The sequence below is a fragment of the Macrotis lagotis genome, chromosome 1 (assembly GCF_037893015.1).
Source record: "Macrotis lagotis isolate mMagLag1 chromosome 1, bilby.v1.9.chrom.fasta, whole genome shotgun sequence".
NCBI classification, from domain to species: Eukaryota; Metazoa; Chordata; class Mammalia; order Peramelemorphia; family Peramelidae; genus Macrotis; species Macrotis lagotis.
This window is the reverse complement of record NC_133658.1, coordinates 849,517,818-849,543,537: the sequence shown is the minus strand read 5'-3', so window position 1 is coordinate 849,543,537 and position 25,720 is coordinate 849,517,818. Positions and strand designations below refer to the sequence as shown.

The window sequence follows — 25,720 nt, the reverse complement described above, 5'->3', positions numbered from 1 at the left end:
CAATAAAGCCATAAGTACAGAGATCTGAATTGCATTCCCAGCCCTGACACTAACTCACTGTATCACCTTGAGTGAGTCCCTCTGCCTTTTAGACTTCAGTTGCTTCTTCTGTCAAATTCCCTACCCTTAGAGGGGGTTTTGACAAAATTGTCTCTAAGAAGCATTGTCGTGCTGATGTTCTTGAATGGAACGAGCATCTCATGTGCATGAGGATGTCAACACAGTTGGGGCAAAGGAACAAGAGACTTAGTCCTTTCTCTTTAGAAAACTAGGGAGACAAAAAGTAACACTTGGAATCTTTATAATAGAAAGAAAATATTCTACCCTCCTTTATCCATCATCCACATAACTAACAAAAACAAAATTTCCCTAAAGCTATAGATGTGAGCAGTGGTTGTTTGTTGCTGCTAGGGTCAGCTACAAATACCTCAGGTTATCACTTAAAGGCATTTGAAATCCAGTTCTGGACTATCTCCACATATGTATTTTGTATTACTCTTCTTTACACTCTACTCTGCAGCCCAAATGGCTTCTTTGTTGTTACTTCCGTACAACATTCCCATTCTATCTGTGTGCCTTACATTCTTGTAATGCACTTGCTTTCCTCCTCCGTCTCTTAAGAATTCCTAATTATTTTCCTATCCCAACTCACCTCCTATATGAGACCTTTACTTTTCCAGCTGGTAAGATCTGCCTTATGGGCAGTTAGGGGGTGTAGGGAATAAATGCCAGACCTGGAGTATGGATAGACTTGAATTCAAATATGCCCTCAGACCCTTACTAGCTGTGTGAACATGGGTAAACCACTTAACTATGTTTGCTTCAGTTTCCTCATCTGTCAAATGAACTGGAGAAGGAAATGGGAAACTATTCCAGTGTCTTTGCAAGAAAGCCCTATGGGGTCAAAAGAGTTGGAAAATATTAAAATAGGCATGGGTCTCCCGAGCACTGATTTTCTATAGATTTCATCTTTATTTATGGTTGCATATGTTGATTCCCCAACAGAATGTAAGCTTCTGAGGGGCAAGGACTGGTTTTTTAAAAATTTTCTTTGTATTTTCAGAGCCTAAAACAGTGTCTGAGGCATACTAGATAGTTAATAACTTTGTTTTTGACTGAAACAGCATCTTGGACAGTTACACAAGGGCCACCAACTATGCCCATTTCCTACACAGTTACATACATCTACTCTCTGAGAGATAACTGACCAACCAGAGACATGACAAATATGAATGCAGGGGATAGAAGGAAGGTAGATGATGATGTCAGAGGATTAGTAATTCTTCATCACCAAAGAGGGGATACAGACAGTTTAATGAGTTTCAAACTGTGAGGAATCGATGTGGACAGCACTGATCTGGGGAGACTTCTTAGAAGAGGAAGTATCTAAACTTGATTATGAAGGATTGAAAGGTTTAGCTACCTAGAATGAAGAGAGATGATTTTGAAATTTGCCTGAGTGAGAATGAGTTTGATATTGGAGAAAATGATGAAAAGAATAGATGATTAAGTTGAAAATTGTATATAAGGTAGTAGAAGATAAATCTGGGGCCCTTTCATTGAGTGTCTTGAATGCCAGCCTCAGGAATCTTGTCTTCTTCCACTATGGAATAGGGAACCATACCAGAGAATAACATCATGAATGTGATTTAACAGGTAATGAATCAAAGTGCATCACACTTTGGAGTGCTCCACATTATGAAGACAGCGCTGAACTTGAAGTCATAGGACATAGATTCAAATCCTGACTCTGTCACTACAAGTTTTGTGACCCTGGACAAATCTCTTCCTTTTTTGGAACCTCAGTTTCCCCCCTTTGTCAAATGGGGGGGAGGCTAAAAGAAGTGGAAGAGAACATGCATTTTTAAGTACCAAATAAAACAGATATTTTATAAGACCAACTATGCTAAGTATTTTAAAATTATGATATCATGCAATCTCAGACATTTGAAACTTATTAGCTGTATGACCTTGGGCAAGTCACTTAACCCTGATTGCCTCACATCCAGAACCATCTCCAGTCTTCCTGATTCATATGTAGCCACTAGACCCAGATGACTCTGGAGGAGAAAGTGAGGCTGGTGACTCAGCATAGCACTCCCTCACTCAAATCCAATTCACATGCTTGTCATCGCATCACTTCCCTTGATGTCATGGTCTTCTTCAAGAATGAAAGACAAATATCATCATAATGACATTTGGCTTATTTCTCACACAGAAAGACCCAGTGATGTGGTGTGAGAGGTTTGTTGGAAAGAGAACTTAGAACTGGAGTCAGGAAGACATGACTTCAGATCCTTACTCTTTTTTTTCTCAGTAAATGTATTTTTCTTGTTTTAATTGTTTTTACAATTTTACAATTTTACAAATTTTACAATTTTTCCCCCAATCTTGCTTCCCTCCCCCCACTCCCCACAGAAGGCAGTCTGATAGTCTTCATATTGTTTCCATGCAAAACACTGATCAAAACTTAATGTGCTGAGAGAGAAATCATATCCTTAAGGAAAAAATAAAATATAAGAGATCGCAAAATTACATAATAAAATACCTTTTTTTTAAAAAAAAAATTAAAGATAATAATCTCTGGTCTTTGTTTAAACTCCACAATTCTTTCTCTGAATACAGATGGTATTCTCCATCACAGATACCCTAAAATTGTCCCTGATTGTTTCACTGATGAAATGAGCAAGTCCGCTAAGGTTGATCATCACTCTCATGGTGCTGTTAGCGTATACAGTGTTTTTCTGGTTCTGCTCATCTTGCTCAGTATCAGGTCATGCAAATCCTTCCAGGCCTATCTGAATACCCATTCCTCCTTGTTTCTATTAGAACAATAGTGTTCCATAACATACATATACCACAATTTGTTCAGCCATTCCCCAATTGATGGACATTCACTCTTTGCCACCACAGACACGGCTGCTATAAATGTTTTTGTACGAGTGATGTTTTTACCCTTTTTCATCAGATCCTTACTCTTGCTACTACTTTCTCCCTTACAATTCTCAGAGTCTATTATTGTTTATGAGCATGTCCTTTCCCACAGAAACTATCTAAAGTTCCTTCCAGCTTAAAATCCTACAATCTTTGTGAATTGTAAAACAATGTTAAAATCTAAACGAGAATTGTTCTTACTTGTATTTTCAGAGGCACATAAAATGGAATAGGGAACAGAGAAGGACTAACTCATGAGGGGACCAGGGAAGACTTTATGTAGGGGGTGAAATTTGAACTAAGCCATGAAGAGAGCTAAAGTTTTTATGAGGTGGAGGCCAGAGCTGGAGTGCCTAGATCCTGTTCCTCACAGTTCTATTCCCTCACTCTAATTGAAAGGGACCTGGCCAAGGACATGAACAAGTGACAGATGTGACCCATGGAATTAATTGGAAGGAGGAGCTGGTCCACAGAGGACTGGTCTGTCTTCCTAGAAAGATGACATGTTTGTGAAGCAGAAGTTGAAAATAATAAAGAAAGGTACCACCATTATAATTTGAGGAGACTAAAAGTTGTCATTTACAGCTATGTTGGTGCTTCTGCCTCTAAGGATGGTGGCAAGGTAGGAATATGGGTGGGTGAGTTTGTTTAATTAGTTTCCCTGCCCATGGAGGGTAATGATGATGGGAAAGCCTGGAGAGCCTGAGTCCAGTCTCTGTGACTGGCAGTGAGTCACTCTTTTTGATCAAATTGCTGTGGTCAGACAACAGGAAGGCTTCAGTGGTGAGCCAGGGTCCTTTGGCATGGCTACCCCAAGTGCATCTGTTCTAAAGCTTCCCACTGTTAGCTATGGTCAATGGAGCTAAGTGAAGGATGATTAGGAACTCTTTACTGTCTTAGAACTCAGTTGAAATTGTCCATTGGGATGAATTAGGGACAAACTGAAGTACCCAGAGGTGGATAGGGATCCCTGCTATTTTCCAAGCAAAGGGATGCTTGGAGGAGCCTCCATGTCTGTGGTATGTGATAGCTAATCATAATTCCAGTTTCTTGGGGATAATGATAACAAGCATTTTAGCTTTACAGAGTGTTTCCTAGAGTCAAAACTAGGAATTATTTTGTCTTGGACAAAAACAGTTGAATGGGTTGTAGCAGAAAGTGGAGGGGACAAAAAATTGCATCAATCTACAGCATCACACTTATGAAAGGAGAGGAGTAGCCGTCCTTTAGATAGCTCAATTTTTACTCTTGTTGGGAAGGGATATTGTGAGTTTCTCAGGAAGATAATCATATATGTAGAGTTATAAGGGAATTCAGCAGCTCTTTGACCAAACCACTTCATTTTACAGATAAGGAAACTGAGGCCTAGGGAGGCTGGGTTACTTTTAAAGTCATGCAGGCACTAATTAAGACATGTTCTTTCTGCCATAGCATACTGCCTTTCAAATCCTGAGTGTGGAAGTACAGGACTAGGGGAAGGAATGGGGTTGTGAAGCTATATAGGGCACAAAAATGGTTATTTTAACATATAGGTTCCTGGCCCCATGCTCATCACCCTGGTACAAAGTTCCAGTCATCCTCCCATAGGTATGACCCTGCATTCTGAGAGGTAGGTGCTATCAAGACTGTTGTCTCCTTTTTACAGAAAGACTCAAAGAATCTATGGGATTTGCTCATAACTATATTACTAGTGGATGGATTATCTTAGAGAAGACAGGAAACCAAGTTTTCTGATTCCAAATCAAGGGTTTTGTTCACTAAGTGGTTCTGATGGAGAAAAACTTTAACCTTAAAGTATGGAAGTTTCAAGAGGTGGTGGTGAGAGCTTCAAAATGGGAGCAAAATGATGTGGGCTTGAATCCTGGATCACTTGCTTGATTCTTACTTGACTAAAAGTAATTCAGTTCAAATTAAATTTAAATTTAATGAGCTTTAATTAATTAATTAATCACTTGCCAGATATTAAGTGATGAGTTAGTTGCTGAGATGATCCAGATAGTCCTTTCCTGCAAGAAGCTTCCATTTTACTTAGAGGACTCAATATACTTGCAAGTAGGTACAAAGCACATTGGGAATTATTTTAAAGATAGGAGAAAACTACTAACTGCTAAGAAGGAGAGGTCAGGAAAAGCTTGATAAAGAAGTTAGTATCTTATATGTGCTTTGAAAAAAGCTTGGGATTCTATGAAACAGTTACAGAAGGTGTGAACCATTCATGCAAAGTGTAGTAAGTTTGAATAAATAAATATAACCCATGACATAGCACCCAAATCTTTAGTTTCAAATTCAATCTTGGGGACAAGATCAAAGCATCCAGTCATAACTTAATCTCCCCTCCCCCCAGATTTTTCTGAAATACAGGTCTCTAAAGGTATAGATCAAGACTGTCCAAAATGTGACTCGCAGTGTGATTTTCTACAGCTCCCTGTGGGTTTACTAAATGCCTCAGGAAATGAAGCTGAGCTACCACAGAGCTCTCTCTAAAATGGCAAATCAAAATAGATTGTCTATTATTTCAACAAAAACTTTTAAAAGTAAGGTTGTACAGTCCTAAGTGAGATGAAACATCTCAACACACAAAGTACATGCATTCAGGGTAACAATGTCTACCAAGTATAAAATAACAATGATAGTGACAATTAAGATGATGATGATGCAATGAACACTAAAAGGATTTTAGTAGACCATAAACAGTATGCATATACATATATATATATATATATATATATATATATACATACACACACATTCACACACATATTCTCTATATTTTCTATAGTTAATCCTGTTTTTAATTTAGGGATCTATATAATTCTATAGTCAGGAATTATATGAGTGAATTATATATGAAAAGAAGTGGTGTGAAAATTCAGAGGGGGTTACTGTAGGGATCAATGTAGGCTTCCTGGAGGAGGTGGTATTACAGTTGTTTTCCAGGCAACAGGCTATCTTCTCAATCACATATGGCATATGACAGGAAATAAAATTTTCTTTTGGTCCTGTAGACTATATTTTCCTTTGAGAGTCAAACATTATAAGGGTGGGGACTGAAAAGTGCTACCTCAGCATGTTGCATCCTTAGCTAATATAAGCAATATGCAGACGCATCATTGGAAAGATAGATTAATCATCTTCATCCTGAGTCACCGTCCCCAGCCAGATTTATTGTGGTGGGAGCATTAGAGCCCCTGACTTTATGGTCCTGTAAATTACCCAGTGGCTTGTGCCAGAGTCAGGCAGGCCTCTAAATCACATGTAATTGCTTGTAAATTGGGAAACAAATACTATTTTTGCTTAAATTATCCTCTTTGGTGGTTTCCCACAGGACATGTCATGGATGCTGCATTTGGGTGGTAAGGGTCTATGGATGCCCATGGTCAATCTCCTTCAGGTGTAGTGTTCTTTTGTGTTGAATCTTGAGCTTCACCAAGTTGCTTGCTCCATTGAAAAACAAGATCCTTTCCTGAATTTCTGAGCCTTATGAACTTAGCAAATAGGTGGTGTGGTATGGTAGAAAGAGTACTGGATGTGGAGTTGAAAGAGCTAGATTTGATTCCTGATTTTGTCATTCAATAGCAGTTTGACCTTGGGAAAGGCTTTTCCTCTCTCAGTCTTAATTTGTATACCTGAAAGGGTAGGCAATGTGAGGAAAGTGCTTTGAAAATATTAAAGTGCTATAAAGTTCTTTGGTTTGGGGATGATTTTGGATTCAGCTATGGTAGGGTGACTGTTCAATCTTTCTTCTCTAGGCAAACCATCCTCAAGTCTTTTGGTTGTCATTCACACACACACACACACACACACACACACACATATATATATATATATATATATCCTGAATCCCATCTTCTCTCTCCATTATGATCATCAACTTCTAGAATAGCTAAAGATTTCCACAGTTATTCCCCAAATGCAGAAATAAGCCCATCACCCTTCTCTATCAAGGAGAGGAATTTGTCAGAGCTGCCATGTATGCATTTGAGGATCTCTTTGTCATATACCCCAGACATACAGACATAGCTAAGAGGTTCCCAGTCACCTTATCTTGCTCCTAGAAGCAGCCAAGAAATCCAAACACAATTGATATTTCATTCATTTTTACATGTTAATTGATGGAGTGAAGGAAACGCACACACACACATACACACACACACACACACACACACACACACACACACACAGACGGTTGGGAGTTCAAAGACCAGGGTTTCAATTTCAATTTTGACATTTCCTAATTCTAGGATCCTAGGCAAAGCATTTGGATTCTTTAAAATGAGAATAAGAATGCCTTCATCAAATATCACACACAAGGTCACAATGAGGAAATAATTTTGTAAATCTTTGAGTGTTGTAGAGAAGCAGCAGCTACTAATATTAATATTTGCTTATCCAGTATGGGCCAGGTCCTAGACAACAGCGATACACTGAGCTCTTCCTAAGTTCTAGACTTTGGGGATAGCTGCAGGAGAAACAGATGAAGACAACATTCCCAGCTTGTTCTCTCTCCTCACCAATTGCCTGTTGTTCTGGACTCTGTGAGAGTCAGTGACATGAATCAGCTGCCCCTTCCTTTCTGCGATTGATGCATTCCAGGAAAATTGATCTCCCATCATCCTTTTATAAATCAAATCCTGTTTTAAGGGCACCAGGAGAGCTCATTATCCAATGCTAAATCCTTTTGTGAATTGAAGTTTCTCACCCAGTGTCTGCTTTAGAGGTAGATGTTCCTATGTTGGGGTTGTAGAAAGGGAGGGACACCAACATTTCTGTGGTAGTTCCTGGACTTGGGAGACCCAAACCAGGCATGGGATATAAAAGGCCAGATCACCATCTTTCAGAATTTTTTTTCTCTCTCTCTAAAGTCCTAGGTATATTGGAATGAGCACTGATGCTACAGTTATGGGACCTGGGTTCAAATTATACAGTAATGCTCATAATAAGGATAACTGTTCAAATCACCTGATCTCCTTGGACCCTGACTTCTATACTATAAAATGAGCAAGTCGAACTAGATTCCTTCTGAGATCCCTTCAAGCTGTCAGCAACAGATCTAGGATTCTTTGCCCTTACATGTTAGCCTGAGAGTAATTTTTGATTCTTTTATTTCCTTCACTTCTCAGACCCAGCCATTAAGTTCTAGTGTATTTATCTTAATGAATCAGGAAGCATTTATTCAATGCCTGTTAGATAGTTCAGTGAACACAGGACCAGGCCTGGAGTCAGGAAGGCTTCGTTTTTTGAGTTAAAATTCCAAGCCTCAAATTCTTACTAGCTATGTGACTCTGGGTAAGTCACTTTACCATTCCTCCATTTCATCTATAAAATAATCTGGAGAAGGAAATGGCAAACTACTCCAGTGTCTCTGCCAAGAAAATTCCAAATAGGGTCACAGAAAATCAGATACAGCTAAAAGAAGTGATCAGCAACACTATTTATTAAGCACTGGGCTAACATTTAGAATGCTTTGTGGTTGTTGACCTTCATAATTGAAGACCATGAACTTGTACATTGTGTTTGTTACAGTGAGGGGAATGTTGTACAAAGACTAAAATGAAATAGCCCCTACCATAAAATAACTTAGATTCTATCATTTGAAATAACAACATTATATCTATCTATCATCTATCTATCTATATCTATCTATCTATCTATCTATCTATCTATCTATCTATCTATATTCAAAAGAGCTGCTATTGATTGAATACAGAATGAAGCATGCTATTTTTCACTTTTGTTTCATTTTATTCAAATCGTCTGATACAAAATGACTAATATGGAAATGTTTTGCATAATTGCACATGTATAACCTATATCTGACTGCATACCATGTCAAGGAGGGGGAGGTAAGGAAGGGAAGGAAGGATAGAATTTGGAACTTGAAACTTAAAATAAATATGTTAAAGAATTGGAAAAAAATATCATGAAGTAAAGACAGGATAAAGGCAAGGTGATTTCACAAGAAATGATACTAGCACAATGTTTCTGTCTACCATCCATCTTTTTCTCTCTACTCCCAAAGTCACCATCTAGACACAAGATGTCATTACCACCTTCCTGGACTAATGCCATATCTTCCTAACTAACAGATTTTCCTGTTTTCATTCTTTCCTCTTCTATCTAGCTTTCACATTGAGCCACATGCATCATGTCTTCCTGCTCAAAATAGTTCATCAGTCCCAAGCAAAATATAAGATCCTTGGCCAGCATTCAAAGCTTTTCACATTAATAGGTCCATAGATTAAGAACCAGAAAGAGCCTTAGAGTTCATTTAATTCAACTGCCTCATTTTACAGGTGAAAAAACTGAGGCCTATTTGGCTATATGGAAAAGTGAGTATTTGAATCCCAATACTCTGATTCCAAATTCAGTAATATTTACACTGTACTTTACTACCACCCATATCTTTTATGATGAGGATGATGATGTTCATCCTTCCTACTTGAAAAGAACCATGTCTCCATATGCATGGTGACATGACTTGCTCAAAAAGATTATCTCATATGTATTCTATTCTCCAGGCAGTCTGAATTACCCTATCCCTCATGCCCATCCATATTCAACATTTTTATGCCAGTCTACCTATGCATATATCATTCCCTAGATTTTGAAAACTCTCTCTCCCATTTACACAGTTCAGAATCTTGCCATCCTTCAAGTCTCAGGTCAAATATCACTTCCAATAATAAGGGAAAGGTCCTACCTTAAGGATTAATTCTTTCAAAGGATCCCAGGTAAGGAGAAATCATAATATTTTTTCACATTTCTTTTTTAAAAATCGTGTTTTATTGATATCTTTTATTTTAAATAGGGACAGTTATGTGGCACAGTAGATAGAGCACTGGACCTGCAGGAAAATTGATCTTCATGAGTTCAAATATAGCTTCAGACACTTACTAGCTGTGTGACCCTGGACAAGTCACTTAGCCCTGTTTGTCTCAGTTTCTCATCTGTTAAATGAACTGAAGAAAGAAATCGCAGACTGCTTTTATATCTCTGCCAAGTAAACCCCAAATGGGATCATAAAGTCAGACATAACTGAAATGACTTAACAACAACAAAATTTTTACAGTCCTTCATTCTGGAATATTTTCTTTTCCCTCTCCTGTGAAACATCCATTATAACAAATATTTGACAATAAAGATAAAAGGAATAATTCAAGTAAAATTAACCAACACATCAGGTGTTTCTGACAGTAATTGGAATATTTCAAACATGTAGTCTGCCGTTCTGCAAAGACAAGATGGAAGTGACAGCCCACATTTCTACAATGTTTTGCAATTCTCAAAGTTCTTTATTATCTCATTTGTTTCTCAATTCCATCTCTGAGGGGAAAATGGATATTATAATCCACATTTTTAATGAGAAAAATGAGGTTCAGAGTGATAAAATGAACTGTCCTCAATCACCCACCAAGTTAGTGGTCTTCCTGGGACTTATACTGGGCCCACCAACACCAGGTCTACTGATCCTTTCATATCAACCATTCCATGGTGCTTCTTGACCCTTTTCTTCTGGTCGGTTCCTAGCTTGTAGGGACATGCCAGTTCTCCCAAATCACTATCCTAATGAAATGAGAAAAAATCCACCTAGTCATCATAATGACAAACCAAGGCTCAAAAAACTTTTAATCTTGGGATGATCTGAGATTCATCAATCCAATTCCCCCCATTCTACAAATGGGAAAATAAAAGAATTGAGAAAGAGACTCAGTAATTCAGGGTCCACCATATAGTAAGAGAGAGGTAGGGCTGGTGAGAGTCCCTAGATTTCTTCAGTTCTAAGCCAGGAGTATTTTCCATGTCTCCCTTGGATTTAATCTTGCTAAATGTGCTGATAGGTTATACTTTAATTGGATTTGGCTGTTCTTTAAATACAATAGAAAGAATTTTTAAAATCCTCTCTTGTGTGGGTATGTGGGGAAGGTAGTGTCAATGCAAGAGAAAAAAAGCATTGAATTACATAGCAGGAGCTCAGTGTTCAATTCAGAGCCTGAGGATTTGGTTGGTATCCTGGTCCTGTTAATTAGGAGAAATGGCTTCTTTTTTAGATTCAGATACCTTCTCTGAGAAACAAGGATTTTGACTAGGTGAACTCTATTTTGTTGATTAAAAAAGACTAAATAAAAATAAAATAATAGGATGGTAATTTTTGAGTTACAGGAGATCTCAGAAGCTCTCTAGTCCAATTTCCAATTCTCTGATTTAGAGAGGAAGATATTGAGACCCAAAAGTAACTTAACTAGATTAACGTATTTGCCTTAAGTTGCACAAGTCATTCAGGTCATAAATGGCAAAGGTGGGATTATGACTCAGATCCTGTTTTGGCAGATTCAGCACCATTTCCAATGTATCAAGCATAAAAGTTCTCCAGTTCTAACTGCTATGATTCCATGACTTCATTTCAGAGAAGGATAATTGTAAGGAACTCCCCTTCCCCCATTCATCACCATCAACCCCCAGTAAAGGATGGAAACACAACCCATAACACCCCCAGTCATCCCCTCATTAACTTACATTGATCATTGTTTCCACCTTAGAACCCAACCCCAGGTTTCTGTCTTGCAATAAGCTCTCTAGCCTGTCCCATGGCCCACTATCTTCCCCTAATTTCTGATTGCCCAGTTGATCTTTATTCATAGGGTCCTGTCCAACAATGGGAAATGTTTGTTGTTCTTTGGGTGTATGGCCAAGCTGTTGTGTGAGGGCCATCAGAGCAAAGGGAAGGAAGAAAGGCCAAGCAAGAAGCCAGGACCGTGAAGGACAGAGAACACAGATGGAGGTGAGAGAGGCTGGTAGCCTGGGAATGCTCTTGAACTAGCATTTATTGAGATTATGATAGCTAAAGATAGGAGACAAAGCATAGTTCCTACCCTCACAGGGCTCTCTAAGTGTGGGGAAATTTCCCTGGAAAGGCAAAGACATTAAATACTAGTGTGATTTTCAAGAACTGACAGCTTCTTCTTTCTTGGGTCCTCTTAGCAAGATTCTTTCCTTAGGGAATCAGTGACTCTTCCTCACTGAGCTATTGGCATCTGTCCTCAAAAGGCTTACCACTGATCTATCTCACCCCTCCTCAATGAAGCAACAAGGCAGGACTGCCTATCATCCCTCTTGGACAGAAGGCCCATTCCCTCTTCATAAAGGGAGAGTTGTGAACTTTCCTATCTGTCCCTTTATCCCTATACACACACACACACACACACACACACACACACACACACACACACACACACACACACACCCTACTCTATTTCCACTACGGTAGATGCTCTATTAACTTTTGTCTTATTTAAGGAGTAGGCCTTGCTTGGTTAAAATAACAAACTTGCAGCTAAGTCTCATTTAGACTTAATAAGGTAGGATCCTCTGAGTGAGTTTTCTGTCATTGCAAATGTGCTAGTAGAATTTGGATGATTTCTGCTGTCAGAAATCTGACAGGGAGGGGTAAGGGATGACACTTTTTTCCCCCCAGTTCAACAAACAACGAATTAAATGCCTGCAGTTTGAGTAGAGGAAACAAGTTGGAGGAAGAGAAAGAAAGTTTTGATAAGTCAAGGTACCTCCCCTTTCAGAGCTCAGAGTCCAGAAGGGGAAATATGGCAGCTTAGGACAACTGATGCACAATAATATTCACTATACATCAGAAAGGGGTAAAGTGTGAATGATGTGTGAATGACAGTTGAGAGGAAATCAGAGAAGACTTCTTGGAATTAGGATTTAAAGTTTGACTCAATAGACAAAGGGAGTGAAAGGAAATTTCAAGAAAAGAAGTAGCATGAGCAAAGATTCAAAGGTGGGAGAGGAAGGGATCATCTCAGGAATCAGAGAATTCTCTAATTTGACTAGTGCATAGACTAGGTGGAGGGTAGTGCTAGGAGATAAGGCTTGAAATGCAGGGCAGTGATAGATTATAGAGGGCTTTGAATTCTAATAAATAATAGTTAACACTGAAGTAATTTAATGTTGGCAAACATTTTACATTTCTCTTGATCCTCACAATGACCTCATGAGGTATATGCTATTATCCCCATTTCACAGATGAGGAAACTGGAGCTGAGAAACATTAATTTGCCTATGGTCACAAGCTTGTAAGAGTTTGGGGGTTTGGATTTGAGCCCTAGCCTTCTTGACTCTCAAATTCACAGCCAATATACAGCAGAAGGGGAAAAATAATTTATATATATAATATTATATATGTATAATTTATATATGTATTTATATATTTATAATTAAGAGTACAAAGGAAACAAGTTTGAAAGACTATAAAATGTGAACTGTTATTTAAAAAGTTGGAAGAGAATTTGAGTATGAGTATTGAGAATAAGGGGAGGGGAGAGAGGCCAGGTAAGAAGCCAGGGACATTGGTCATCTAATCATTGATGATTCAGAAGATTGATGCACTCATTGCTCTTATCTGCCACCTCAGCAAAGTGGAGGACTATGGGTTCTGAATGACACATACATCATCAGACAAGGCTGAAGTGTTGATTTCTTTTACTTAGCTGCACTTTTATAAGGGAGGACTCTTTTTAGGGAGGGCTTTGGGAAGTGATAGCAGTGGAAAGGAATAATCAATAAAATTATTTAAATTAAACAAAACAAAGGAAAACAAAGATTCTAGGCAGAAGAGTATGAATTTTGCTTAGTCTGCTCTAGGGAGCAACTGAAAGTTTTTAAGCAATGTCATGATCAGATTTATCCATAAGGAAGTCATACCTTTTAGGTCCTATCCAACTTTAAGATTTTATGATTCTCTGAAGGATCCCAAGCAAGAAAAACATGATTTACTTTGCCTCACATATTCCTCTACAGGAGTCACTTCCATGAGGCTTTTTAAGTCCGCCCCAAAGAGACACAATAACCCCTAATAAGACAGGATGGTCCAGGTAGTGACCAGGTCTGAAGTTGACTTTTCTGATCCCAATGTACTCATGTGTGGCATTGTTCTTTTCTGCAACCTCAGAAAAGTGGAGGACCATGGGTGCTGAATGACACATGTATCATCAGACATGGCTAAAGTGTTTTCTTTTGCTTAGCTACACTCTTATTTTATAAGGGACTTTAACATCTCAGGCGCTGAAACATCAGACCTAGCTGTAGGCTTGCCAGTATGGCCATGCAACTTCTGCCTTTACACTACACAGAATATCTTTGGATAATCATCTTCTTAGTGAACAACCTCTTGAAATCAACACTGATTTTTAAAATATATTTTTTTAAAATTTTATTTTTTTCAAAATGACATGCAAAAGCAGTTTCCTACATTCCTTTTGCAAGCTTTTGAGCTCCACATTTTTCTGCCATCCTCCTTTTCCTCTCCCCTCCCCATGGCAGTGAATAGTCTTATATAGTTTGTACATGTATAATCATCTACATTGATTTCAACCACTTGAGCTATCTAGTTCAGCCCAGTCCAGTCCAGTTCACTCTGGGAAATGATCAGTTAAGAGCCTTCAACATGGATAGGAAGAAGCTTGAAAGCCTGGGGCTAATTAAGACCAGTCTTCTTGTCCAGATTCAGGATTTAGTCTCTGCCACTGAGAATGAGTCCAAGGGGTGGTTTGGCCTGCAAGGAGCTCTTGAGTAGCTGCTGGGCCCAATTCAGTGGCTCTTCCAGGAGGGAGATGGACGGGTGCCAAGTGCTGACTGGCTATATGGCAAAGAAGAGAATGAGGACTGGTAAATGACTACATGTTCACATGTGTTTGTACTAGTCAGGAACAACCTATGAAACCTACTTTTTAAAAGTCCTAACCTCAATCCCAGTACGAGTCTTATGCTATGATCTCTGACCCTGACCCTAGACAGAGACTAAGCTTGGACCCTGGCAAGTCACCGATTACAGGGGAGAGATTAAGGGCAAAGGACTAAGAGTAAACCCTTCCCATCTCTAAAATAAGCACTTAGAGTCATGACCTTTCTTTCATCAGTGGTCAACCTCTACTCCAGTCCTTCATCATCTACAATAGATCCAATCCTTAGGGCTAAGATCTATGCTAACTTTACCCCGTCACTGTTTTAACTCAGTTACTGGAACTAGCCATTCCTCTATCTTTGGGATGGTCCTCTGTGGATTTTCTCCCCATTTTCACCTTTGATACTTTACTCTTACATGTAAAATACTTTGCTAACTTGAAAGCTCCCTATAATCAATGATGGAATGAATCATGCAAGCTTGACATTTACTTATTCACACTTTTTTCTGAGTAAGGTATACAATGATTTTCACATGAAATCTTTTTAAAAGCACCAAGCTTTTGTTTCTTTGGGGGCTATTGCTATTGTGTTGTTTCTGTTGTTGCCTTAGAGATGGACCCCTGGGTGTGCTGTCAGCTACCCCCCCCCTTAACCCCCTCTCCTTGCCTGTGGAGTGTGGCAGCAGCCTGGTAAAAGAGTAGTTAATATAGTCAAACTCCCTCCCCCCCTCCTTCCATGTGCTTTGTCTCTCTCTTTATGGTTCCAGTCTCAGCTAGAGCAATTGGGACACCAGCCGTTGTCCCCGTAAATTGTCGTTGTTTCACAATCCAGGCTTTGAGTCATTTAAATGACTGTGCTTGAGATACTGCACTGACTCATTTAATCTCCCTAAGTAACTTTCCTCTGCTTACGCAGCAGTCCAGTGGCCCTGGGCTCCCCAGCCAAGCCCAGTTTCTTCCCCACCATCACTCCCTCCCTGTCTGCCTTTCCTTGCCCCTTCTGTCTGTTCTTTGATTCTGAGCCTGGGAGATTTTCTGGTGATAGGAGAAAACACCAAAGGAGAAGAAACTGACCCCCCAGATCTACTTGCTGAAGGGGGTTGGAGGGAGACTTTTAGAGGAACCTGGCCCAGACCTGACTGGACCTGGTCCAAAAGGGTCTGTCATAACTGGCCACCTCACTGGGACTGACATAGGAGAGAAGGTGGGAATAAATCATCCTGGCTGAAGGGACTCTAAAGAAACCTCTCTGTATAGTATTTTGAATTTTCTATTCTGGAGGCATTTTGTTGTCCCCCTTCCTCAAAGGGAAGGAAGCAACTTGAGGGCAAGGACATTATATCTGCAGTACCTAACACAGTGGCATATAATAAGTGTTTAGATCCATGGTCTGCTTAGTGGTCAGCATCTACCCCAACCCTTAGTGATCCACATAGATCCACTCCTCTGAATTCAGCTGGATAAATGAAAGACCCATATCTCTCAAAGTTTTGGGGGAGGAAAGCTTTTCTTTCTTTCTTTCTTTCTTTCTTTCTTTCTTTCTTTCTTTCTTTCTTTGTTTCTCTTTCTTTCTTTCCTTCCTTCCTTCTTTCTTTCTCTTCTTCTCTTCTTTCTTCTTTTCTTCTTCCTTCTTTCTCTCTTTATCTCTTGCCCCTTCTCTTTCCTTCTCTGTGTTTCTGTCTTTTCTTCTTCTCCTCCCCCTCTCTCTTCCCTTTCTCCCCCTCTCCCTCCCTTCTCTCTCTCTCTCTCTCTCTCTCTCTCTCTCTCTCTCTCTCTCTCTCTCTCTCCCTCTCTCTCTCTCTCTGTCCCAACTCCACTGTCCTTAAGAAACTATAAACTTCAAGGGAACATAAACAACACAAATACTTAGCATATATAAGATAAGAAATGAGATTTCAGAAAGAGACTTTACCTGAACAATAGTAGTAAATTCATTTTTCTCTGGTTCTTTAAGATTTATAAAGCAAACTAACATTTACTCAAGGTGGCAAGTCTTAGAACATAAGACCCTTTCCTGAAGATGGTCCTAAGTATGTCAGAGAGGTCTTTAAAGGTGATCTTATTTTCAAATGGGTTTTCATTCTTTCTCCACCATTACAACCAGCTGGTCTTCCAGAGTCAGTTACCTTTTATCTCTGTTCCTACTGAGTTTCTCTGTTTTTCTGTGTTGCCATAACTCTTCTGTACCATCTCCCTGCACCAAGGTAGTATTGCCCTCTATCAAGCTATGAAATGTCCTTTTATGGCTCCAAACCACCCTCCATCCCTTTCCAAGTCTGACTGTATCTTACATTTGCAATGTTCTCCTACTCATCCAGACCCACTAAGTTTTTTCTCCCTCTCTTCTGTGTATGAGAGTATTGATCTCTAGCTCATAGTCCCAGGGAAAGGCTAGTGTGAAGTCCAGCAACTAGTTTTAAGCATTTGGGATACATTATTTATAAACACTGATACTCAGTTTCTTTTGAGGGTAAAGGAAGGGCCATTTGTTCACAGAGCCCACCTTTCCAGCTGTCCCATCTTCCTGGGTTGTAGCTAGATGAACTGAGAGACCTGGACACTATATCCCCATTCCACCCAAGAAAATGTAGTTGGAAATTCAGGCACAGATATCATTGCCATATTTTGGAAGAGTAGGAAGGGATTCTAGGGATGCATGTAGGTAGCAGGAGCTCCAGCTAAATGTTTTCTCTACCTTTTCTCCAATGAGCAATTTCATTTGAATCCACAAGTTGGTAAAAAGAGAGAAAGAGATGAGGATGAGGGATAGGACAACTGAGGACTATTCTGCACTATTCTTTTCAGGTCCTCTTTGTCTGCCACCCACATTTTCCAACTAGAGACTAAATTTCATTCCAACCACTGATTAAGGAAAGCTCCCAAAACCAAACTTCAGCCCATCCAACTCCCCATAGAAGCCAAGTCAGACATAAAGGAACCAGGAAGAGAAGGGCAACAAGATTCTGGGGAAAAGAGATGAGATACCTCTACCCCAACCCCAAAGATTTAGATCAGAGTGTAAAGAGTGAGAGGGGAGAATGCTATAAGCAGTTCTTTCTTCTCTGATCCCTTTTTATTTGTCCTTCCCCCACCCCTTTCCCTGGTTCCCTCTTTTGCCTAAGAGATTGAGCTTTGGGGAAAATTTCACTATGGAAAATAGTGGGAGAAAAGTATCTAACCCAATCTTTGGACTTCTAAGGATAGCATTGGGTGAGAGCTGGGGTAATGCCTCAGGGAAAAAAAATCATTCCAAGGGATCAGAATGAACCTTCCATCAAGGATCAAAGGGCTAAGGACTGTGAGCTTCTCATCAAATTGCTGGTCTCTTAAGAGACAACCCTCCCTTTATCCCTTAAAATTAATGCACGTGATTGTGCAGTCTGTTTGATGTGACACACTGAGAAGATATTTCTGTGGCCAGAGTTGAATGCTAGAGGAAGGAAATGAAGCTGGTTTCTGCAATGGTTGTGTCCAGAATGGGCTAAAGGCCCTGGACTGGAGGTGAGGCAAATCTTGGTGCTGGAACTTCAAAACTCATTGAGTCTTGCAGCAAGCCAACCTGAATCAGAAGAAAATTCCTGCTGTTGAGACTGAGAAGGGGGTGGGGCTCAGGATTACTTAAGCATAGTATAACTTTCTCCTTGATCAGAAAAGAGAAATGGATTTGAGGACAGAGGCATACCAAGGTGACTAGGACTTTGTTCCAGAAGACTGAATTTCAAGAGTCCTTTCATGGCATAGAAAGATAAATAAAGCATTTATTAAGTGCTTGCTTACTATATGTCAGAATGGCTTGAGGAAACAAACAAAAAGCATACTAGATGGTCCTTGACCTCAAAGAGCTTTCATTCTAATGGGGGAAGATGAGACACAAAGAGGCTGGAAAGGGACAGGGTTTAACCAAGTGGCATGGTTAGCATTGTAGAGTCCTTAGGAGGACTAGTGCATGATAAAACCAAAACTGGCTTATCAAATCCAGGGAGGGTGCTCAGGGTGGTTGATCGGGTTATGCTATTTTATAACATACAGAACAAGCAAGTACTCATTGTGGAATTACATTCTACTCCTGAATAAAGAGGGTGGTAAAACAGAATTGACCTCAAAATATTTCAACTCTTCAATATTCTTTTATTTTGTAGGGATAATAATGAGCTTTTGGGCTATGGGGGAAATCTTTTTAAATATCATTTTTAAAAAAAGTTTTTGAAACTGGTTGAATGGTCAAGTTTATTAATAGTTTGATATGAATGTAGAAGAGGGTCTCTAATAGAGTACGTCCACACTCTGTTCTTGGTCTTGCCATTTAATTAAAGCATAAATGAAATGTTTGCTAGATGGTTCAGGTGACAAAGTTGAGATGGATAGCTAAAAGATTGGATGAGAGTCAGAATCCTAAAACATCTAGGCAGGTTATAATTTTGGCTTCATTCAAATATGCTCAAATATAATAGGGACAATTATAGTCATTTTTACATTTTGGACTCAAAAAAAAATCAATCCCTTAAGCTTGAGATAGGAGAGGCATGACTAGATTAAAGAAGATATCTAAACAAGATGTCTGAGTTTTAGAGGACAGTAAAAGTCAATCTAAATCAACGCAGTGCAATGGTAACCCCAAAATCTAATTGGATCCTGGGCTATAGAGGGAGAGGTGTTGTGGCCAGGACTAGGGAAGTGAGAGAGACCAATTGATGAAGCCACACCTGGGGCATTGTATTTAGCCTTTGTTGAGGAAAAATGTTGACAGAACATTGACTGAAGGTTGGCAGGACAGGAGGAACTAGGGAACATCTAGTAGAAGGGTTCGAAGAGCAGGTCATATGAAGACTAGCTAAAGTAATTGATGATACTTTGCCCAGAGAAGAGAAAACTAAGAGAGGAATATGTAACATAGAACCACCAGGAGGGAAGCAAGTCTGGGGGACCATGACAATTGTCTTCAAGTCCTTGAAAACTTGTCAAGGTCCTTGTTGATTCCCCAGCTACTAGTATCCCCCCCCCCAAACTTTACCTTAGAGGGCATTATTTTTTTCTTAAGAAAAACAAACTTCAATATTTTTCTTAGCATCAGGAGTCAAAAAAAAAAAAAGGTCCAGCTATAATTTTTAAGATCACAGAGAAGGGGAGAAGGGCAAAGAAATATTTTAGTGGGTTCAGTACTACACTAAAAAAAGTATTCTCCTCCCAAAAGAATGTAAACTCCTTGAGGGCAAGGTCTTTAAATATTTGGTTTTATATACATAGCACAATCCTTGGCACATAGTGTTTAATGTTTATTGACTGGTTGCTAAATCATCATTGGAAAGGGACAAGGTTTTTTAAAACCCTGGGTTTGATCTCATATTGGTTCCACCAATTGGTGGAAATTTGTTATTCAGTCTTTTCAGTTGTGTCTGACTCTTTATGACCCCATTTGGGGTTTTCTTGGTAAAGATACTAGAGTCGTTTTCTGTTTCTTTATCCAGCTTATTTGACAAATGAAAGAACTGAGGCAAAAAAGTGTTAGATAACTTATCCAGAATCACATAACTAGAAAATATCTGAGGCCAAATTTGAACTTAGGAAGTTGTGTCCTCTTGATACTAGATTCAACATTCTATCTATCCACTGTGCCACCTACACTGGCGGAAATTTGGTAGAAATTACAAAGAGGTAAATTTGAACTTGATGCCAAGAAAAGCTTCCTAAGAATTAGAACAATCCAGATGAATTAGAAGTATCCAAATAGGCTGCCCTTCTGTTGGTCATCTATTAGTCAAGTGTGTTGGCAGGTGTGGGTTGGGTTACTTGATGTCTGTTACAACTCTGAAATTCTGTGAATCTGTCCTACCCAACAATGGAGGCAATGAATGTGCCATAGTGGGAAAAAAATGAATGACTTTGAAGCCAAAAGTCCTAGTTTCAAATCTTGATTATACCACTTATGATCTTAATCAAGTCTGGGTTTGGGTCCTGATTTTTTTTACTTGTAAAATATTTGGGACTTGAATTAGATGACTCCTAAGGTTTCTATCTTATCTCCAAATCTGGGACCCTATGGTACTCATAATTTAATTATTTTTTGAGGTGATGAATTCCCTGTGCTTAGAATTATTTTAGTTGAACTCAGATGAACGATCTCTTGTTTTTCAGTCATTTATGACTTTTTATGACCATTTGGGGTTTTCTTGGTAAGGATACTGGAGTATTTTGCCACTTCCTTCTCCAGTTCATTTGACAGATGAGGAAACTGAGGCAAACAGGACTAAGTGACTGACCCAGGATCACTCAGCTGTTTAGTGACTAAGAACAAATTTGAACTCAAAAGATTTCATGAGTCCAGGTGTAGCATTCTATCTAGTTAGCCACCCAAATGCCCAGCCTTTTCTTAGGAATTTGATAAAGTGAGTTACTACATTTTCAATGGGAGGTTTAGAATAGAAGCTCTATGAGTTTCTTTGATCCTGGGGCCTGGTGGGGGAAATATTTAAAAGGTTGGTGTGAAAATTCCTTGGCTGGGAGACAACACACAAATTATGTGCCATATGGGGTAACTACCAAATAGAGCTTTGCGGTAGGTGCTCTCCAGAACAATGAAACCCTGAGAAAGGCGAATCCTGAAAAGAGTATGTGGAGTCAGGATTGGATATGGGGAGTCAGATCATAGAATTATAGACTTAGAGCTGAAAAAAATGGTCTTAACTTTGGCAGAGCAGCTGGGGCTCTGCTCAGGGGGTCAAAATTTAAAAAATGCTAACAATACTTAGAATCCTTTAGTAGCTTAGAAACAACTGAGCTTAGCATCTAGTTAATAAAAGTAATTGAGCAAAGTTAGGGAACCCTGGAATCTTCCTCCCTCCCCCTGCAAAAGTACTTCAAGAGAAGCCTGCACCCTGACCACATTTTGTGCCACTTAGATCCAGGTGCATAACTTTAGTAATAATTCTGATTGAATTTAAGAGCATCTAGTTCAACACCATCATTTTTAGAGATGAGAAAACTGAAATCCAGAATTGGTGAGGCAACTTGTCCAAGGTCACACAAATGGTAAGAGATAGGATTGGAATTTTAACCCAAATTCCATGATTCCAAAAAAAGAATCACTTTTCTCTACCTTGTATTCTCTTTCCCCCACCAGGTCCTCTAAGGTGGAATGGATAAAAGATGAGTTTTTCTGGACTAATGATCCTGAAATTTCTAAAGGTCCAATTGATCCACTGGCACCAATTCTATTCCTGGAGGGTGGGGTGGTGATAGGATTTTAAAATTTTCATATCTCTAAATCTTGGGCAGACTCTTGTGCTGCCATAAACTGGACAGATGAGAAAAAGAAACCCATGGTCCCGATTTCCAGTAACCCCCCAGGGCTCAGGCAGCTGCTGTTTGTGCAAACCTGGCGAAAGACAGAAACCTTTGTGTTTCAGCAAATAGGGCCATTAGTCATGTCACCAACCTGCCCCCTCCTCTATGTCTGGGCAGCAGCTTCAAGTTATCCTAGCAATCCCAGGCTCTCCCTGGGGGGGGAGGTGGGGCAGATGTCCTTGGCCACCTGGTTTCCTTTCCTTCTGAGAGACTGGAGAAGCAAGGATGTATGTTTGGTATGTGTATATTCGTATGTCTGTGTGTGTGTGTGTGTGTGTGTGTGTGTGTGTGTGTGTGTGTGTGTTTGAGTGTGGGGAAGGTGGAGGTGCCTCTCTCTTCCTCTTTGCCTCTACTTTCCCTCATACACACTAGTCATGACTGGTTTCCAATTGGCTTTCCAAATTCCAATGAGCTTTTAAAAGGGATGTTAAGAAGTCACCTGATCTATTCTCCTGCCTCTGGAGCTGGGCTGAATCTAACATGACTTAGAATCCATCCCATTTAAAAGACCTGGAGATTAGGAGTAGGTTAGTGGTTTCTTCCCATCAAATCAAGGGTCTTACGCTATTTTTGTATACCTCTCACATTTCCCAGTTCATTGGACTCTTCTGAACCTCCAGTGGATTTGATAGACACCTAGAATCATCGACTTTCACTTTGAAAAATCTATACAGACCCTTATTTTCTTTAAGGGAAAAACAAGCTTAGAGAAAGAGAATGACTTGCTCAAGTCACACAATGGGTGAGTGGCTAAGTCTTGCAATGTACCTCTTATGACTCGATTCACCACCATTCCTTCCTTTGCATGGCCCTGTCTCTCAACAACAGTAAAAACAATAATATAAAGGATACTAATACTTCTGCTCATATGGAGTCTTTAAAGTTTGCAGGGCTTCTTACAACACCTTATACAAAGATTATTGTCTCCATTTCAGAGATAAACTGATGCTAGAGAGATAAGGTGACTTGCCAGTCATACAGATGATACCAATGATACACCAACATTCCTGCCTCCAGTGGCCCTTCTTCCCATACATCTTCCATACAATTGTTGAAATAAGCTTCCTATGATATAAAATTGGCCATATAATTCTCTTCCCCTTCCCTCAGCTTGCTCACTTTCTGATTAGAAAATCTTTTCTCTGAATTACTAAAATAACTCCTACTTGTACCTGCTTCCAGTCTCTCCTTCAATGCTTCCTGAACTGATAAAATCATCTCTTAGGATTCAGAATCAGTATGTCTACTCGGCTTCTCAAAAACCTTCAGTGGGAGGCAGCTAGATGTTGCAGTGGATAGAGCACCGGCCCTGGAGTCAGGAGGACCTGAATTCAAATCTAACCTCAGACTTGTAATAATTACCTAGCTGTGTGGCCTTGGGCAAGTCACTTAACCCCATTGCCTTGCAAAAAACAAAACCAAAACCAAAACCAAAACCAAAAACCTTCAGTGGCTTCCTATTGCCTCTAGTATGAAATGCAAATTCTTTGGTATGACCCCTCTCAATGTGACTCCAAACTCTCTCTCCAATCTTATTTCACATTACTTCTCATTTGTTTATTTCATATTCCAGTTCAGTTAAACTGCTAGTTGTTCAGTAAATTTGACATTCCATAAATTCACTGGCACCCATGGCTGAGATATCACTAATTCTCAGAATATTTATCTTCTTTCCTGGGTCAAATCTGATGCTACTTGCTCTGGGAAGTCTTGTGGGATTCCCATTCAGGTCTTGGTTCTCTCTCCCAGCTCAAATTTCTTTGTATTTTGAAATTTCTGGTATCTTCCCTTCTCCACCCTTAATAGGGACAATTTTACTTTTGCCTTTTTGGGGAAAATATCACAAAAAGTCCTTTCACAAGTAGGTGCTTAGGAAGTACCTGATGGATTGTTGAATTGAATTGTTGATGCACAGATGTCCCACAACACTTTTTGTCGGGAAGATTTTTCTATACTAATAGGAAAAGACTAGAGAACATTAAATCTCAGTGTTTTATCATTTTAAAAAATCAAGGAAGAATCCAAATAGGCAGATACCAGATGTTACTAGGTTAACAAGATAAGATGTTAATGTGTGTGCATGTGAAGGCAGCATGAGTGGTTCACCTCCCTTTCCAAATATACATTTCCTGAATGGTATTTTTCTACCATTTGTTTTGTGCACAGAAGCAATTATTGTGAAAAACAGCAATGTGTGGTGTATTGAGGGTTAGAGTCCTGAAGACCTGGGTTCAAAGAATGCCTCAGATATATACTATATGACTCTGAGCAGGTTATTTAACCTCTATCAACTCTTCTATGTAATTAGAATTATTCCTCTAGGGCCTCACAGGATTGCTGTTAATTCTGTGTTGTGTCTGACTCTCTGTGACTCCATTTTGAGTTTTCTTGGCAAAGATAGTGGAGGTTTTGCATTTCTTTCTCCTGTTCATTTTCCCAACCCTGAGGCAAACAGGGTTAAGTACATAGCTAGTAAGTGTATGGTGCTGGATTTGAACTCAGGTCCTCCCAACTTCAAATCCAGCATTTTATCTGTGCCACCACCCAGCAGTCCTATGGTTAGCTACTTTGCATTTAACAGCTTCCTATAAATTTGAATTAGCTTCATTTATGTTGTATATAATTTCACATGTATTTGATGTCCCATAGGAATGTGAACTGATGCAGACAGAGAAGGGATTATTTCATTTTTTGGTACTTATATTGCAGTAATTTACCAGCTAAATAACACATGAGCATTGGATCTGGGGTCAGGAAGACCTGAATTCAGATCCAGCCTCAGATACTTACGGGGTGCATCAACCTGGGCAAAGTCTCTTCACTTCTGTCTCAGTTTCCTTATTTGTAAAATAGGGATGACAACATCTGTGACTCAGGGTTGTGAAGATCAAATGAAATATTTATAAAGCGCTTTGCACATCTTAAAGTGTTATATAAATGCTAGCTAGAGCTAGAGCTGGCACTTGATTGACTAAATACCCAAATGCAAATCTTAAAAACCTTTTATAAACATTGGTTATTATCACTGGCATCACGCTGCAGCAGAGTTGTGCCTATTGTAAGTCCCTTGCTAGCTCATTGGGTCACCTACAGTTTTGATTCTTTAGAAATTGCAATCTTCCATGATTACCAGCCATGGAACAACACCAGAAAAATACTGGTGTTTAAATGATGAGTTGAGAAAACAAGCAAAATAAATATCCAATCCATCTGTTGCCAAGCCAGTCTTTTCTTTCTTTATCACAGGGTTGGCAAACTACAGCCAATGTTTAAAAATGTAAAAACTATTTTGTAGCTTGTGGGCCATACAAAAAGATAGCTATAGGCCAGATTTGGCCCTTGAGCCACAGATTGCTGACCTCTACTTTAGAATATCTCTTTTTTGTTATTGTTCAGTAATTTTTCAATTGTGTTCATCTCTATATGATTCCATCATTTTTTTTCTTTTTCTTTTTGATGAGGCAGTGGGGTTACATGACTTGACCAAGGTCACAAAGCTAGTAAGCATCAAGTATCTGAGGCTGGGGATGTCCTGACTCCTGGGCCAGCATTCTATTCAGAGGGCCATCTAGCTGCCCCCATCTGTGATTTTCTTGGCAAGGATACTAGAGTGGTTTGCTATTTCCTTTTCCAGCTCATTTTACAGATTAGAAAACTAAGGCAAACAGGCTGAAGTGAGGTGCCCAGGGTCCCAGGGCTAGTAGGTGTTTGAAGTCAGATCTAAACTCAAGAAGATGAGTCTTCCTGAT

At 39.4% G+C, this 25,720-nt stretch overlaps 1 protein-coding gene across 1 annotated transcript in view; it reads left to right on the top strand.

Moving 5' to 3' along the window:
• Positions 1 to 25,720, top strand: part of GRIK3 (glutamate ionotropic receptor kainate type subunit 3) — a 309,202-nt gene that overhangs the window by 71,845 nt on the left and 211,637 nt on the right. The window lies entirely within an intron of this gene.